Source organism: Phalangium opilio, unplaced genomic scaffold, assembly GCF_054372755.1.
Source record: "Phalangium opilio isolate 3A_F unplaced genomic scaffold, DU_Popi_V2 ptg000013l_1, whole genome shotgun sequence".
Lineage (NCBI taxonomy): Eukaryota > Metazoa > Arthropoda > Arachnida > Opiliones > Phalangiidae > Phalangium > Phalangium opilio.
In genome coordinates this window covers 5,295,339-5,298,360 of record NW_028324148.1, presented here as the reverse complement: position 1 = coordinate 5,298,360, position 3,022 = coordinate 5,295,339, and the positions used below count along the sequence as shown (strand labels likewise).

Genomic DNA, 3,022 nt, shown 5'->3' with positions numbered 1-3,022 from the left:
TAAAGTAATATTCACCCGCTTTTGCTAATTTCCTATGGAGATTAACATGGGTTTTTCGTGATTTTTCCCCACCGATAACTTAAAAACTACAGCGAAGATACTTTTCGGAATTATCTTAAATTAACTATTAAGTATTCAGGGTGTGCTATCAGCCAGTTTGATCAAAACAATTAAGTCTAAGTATGTTAATTTTAGTTAATTACAGAAGTACGGCTTTGACCATCGTGATTGGACATAATAATTAGCTAGATCTCTTGGAAAACTCAGTGTTATTACGTATCTGTAGTGTGGTGGTTATCACGTCCGCTTCACACGCGGAAGGTCCCAGGTTCGAGCCCTGGTAGATACATCTTTGACCATCGTGATTGGGCGCTTGAATTAGCTAGATCTCTTGGAAAACTCAGTATTACCACGTATCTATGGTGTAGTGGTTATCACGTCCGCTTCACACACGGAAAGTCCCAGGTTCGAGCCCAGGTAGATACATGTTTTAACCATCGTGATTGGACATAATAATTAGTTAGATCTCTTGGAAAACTTAGACTTACCACGTGTGTGTGGTGTAGTGGTTATAATAAATATTTAACAATTATTTCACATCACTTGGTTTAATAATGTGACATAGGTAGCATACATTTTCCCTACTTTTAAAACCATTAAACTAAGTAATATTAGAAGTTCAACAGATTGTCAAAAAAAAAGATGTTAAAAGCCACTGTAAATGGTGCTTAAATGCCTAATATTTCCTTAATACTTCCAAATAATATTAGTTAATGGCGTGAATTGATCATAGAAATGGGGTTAAAGTACACCCTAAATGATGTCTTTTTTGGCATTGGAAAAAACAGCATATATGGTGTTTGAATGCACCATTATATTTTAGAGTGCAAATGTATGTATGACGGTAAAGCAAACATAATAATTCAAAATTTAATTACATTAAGACTGAAGTGACAGATATTATATAAAAACGTCTTGGTTTGGACCAAGGCCGAAAAAACAAACGATATGTGTGAGGTTTATCAATTGACTGAAGTTCAGATATTGAAATTTTTTCTAGTTATTTTTATCCACTCAATCCTTAATCAATATTTAATTCAATCAACTGATTTTACTGTTAATCGATCTAGTCCCTCTAAATTAATTAAAAAAATTACATATCTACGCTTTTTCAAGAACAATTAATTTCATGATAAATACGCTTTTTCAGGAACAATTAATTTCATGATAAAATGTTTTCGGAAAATGTAATTGTTCTTGAAAAAGCGTAGATATGTAATTGTTCTTGAAAAAGCGTAGATATGTAATTTTTTCAATTAATTTAGAGGGACTAGATCGATTAACAGTAAAATCAGTTGATTGAATTAAATAATGATTAAGGATTGAGTGGATAAAAATAACTAGAAAAAAATTTCAATATCTGAACTTCAGTCAATTGATAAACCACACATATCGTTTGTTTTTTCGGCCTTGGTCCAAACCAAGACGTTTTTATATAATTGTTCAATGATGTAACGCGCAATAAGGTGAATAATTAACGAAGAAAATATGTACTATTAATTATGTTTATTTTAATATTTAAGATGGTCTTGTTTCTCAACTCAAAATTTATACAGAAATTCTACAGGGCCGGTAGGCCCTTGTAGATATGACATGACACCCTTCCGTAATGTTAAAGAAAAAGTCACACCTTTTAGGGTTAGCGTCCCATAGAAAAAGCATTAAAAAAATTTCGTTTTTTTAAGGCAATTTTGACAGGCCATACGGAAAAACTATAGCGAAGTTAGTTTTCGGAATACTTCTAAATTAACAAGCATTTATTAAATGGGAAACTTACCTGTTTCGATTTTTAATTAATGAATTTTAATTTTTGTAATTTAACTAATTAAGATAGTACGTCCAAAAATTACTTTTGGGTCAGAGGTCAGCCTAACCTTATAGCGCGCTTAAACCTATTTTCTTCATTTTGTTCTCGTTGACAACTAGAAGGTCCTAAGTTTGTGGGTGCTAACAAGTTACGTTGACTAATTGTAAATGTTGGCTTTCTTGCTGATTTTCCTAATTTCTTAGCAGTAGAGTCTACTGAGTAGACTCTAACAAATTACTTTGGTATTTCGTCCGAGCTTGAGCACCATTATATGTATTTTCTAATTAACTGTAGCGTCCTTAATAAGAAATAGGTCGTTATCAGGTCGAATTTTCGTCTAGAAAAGTAATTCAGGTAAATTATTACAGTTAATAGAGGTTTTTATATCTTTTGAAGTAAGTTTTTCGACGTTCTTTACGGCCAAGGCTTAAGTTGTATAGACTAATAGCACCCCATGTTTTTTCCCCATAGAGCTTAATACAGTCGAAGGCAGAGGGCTGCCATTACCCTATCTTACTTACTCTATGTAATTATAGTCTCATATAGTGTGTGTTTCCTCTTTAAAGATTATTAAAAAGGCTGATTTCCAGCTCTCATTTTTTTTGGAATCCTGTATTATAGTCTGCTCAATTTTATGCTAGAAACATAGCCTAAGCGGGTTAGCCCTAGGTTTTTATTTTGCACACGACATCTAGATGGCGTTTGCAAAATATTACTCTATACGGAAAATTTGACGAGGGAGAAGCCACTCTATAATAAAGTCTTTCTGAGGGTGTAAGATGGGAAGTGTATTACGCCGTATAACGCGGAAATACACTCGGGATTAATTTTTACAGTTTTTATTTCAATATTAAAACGGATTAAAGGCATATCTCCCGAATTTACAGCATTAAAACCACCAAAAAGGTAATACCGGGGGAATACGCCAGTGGCTGATCCCTCGAATGGCGTCGTGCGTTTCTAGTTGTCGAGGGGAAAGCCGCTCCGTAATAAAGTCTATCTGAGGGTGTACGATGGGAAGCGTATTACGCTAGTTGCCTGATCCCTCGAATGCCGAGCGCTCTCGCGGGGTGCGGGTTAGTAACCTCGTATTTTAAGCTTAAGATGATACTGAGAGAATATACTAAGGGGAGATTGGCGCGGCTCTAGATACCG

The 3,022-nt window shown here is 34.4% G+C and overlaps 2 non-coding genes across 2 annotated transcripts; both read left to right on the top strand.

Moving 5' to 3' along the window:
* The first annotated feature begins 276 nt into the window (after window positions 1-276).
* TRNAV-CAC (transfer RNA valine (anticodon CAC)) lies at window positions 277-349 on the top strand. Its single transcript has one exon. It is a non-coding gene; the product is annotated as a tRNA-Val (tRNA).
* Window positions 350-413: 64 nt separating this feature from the next.
* Window positions 414-486, top strand: TRNAV-CAC (transfer RNA valine (anticodon CAC)). The gene has a single exon. It is a non-coding gene; the product is annotated as a tRNA-Val (tRNA).
* Window positions 487-3,022: the final 2,536 nt, after the last annotated feature.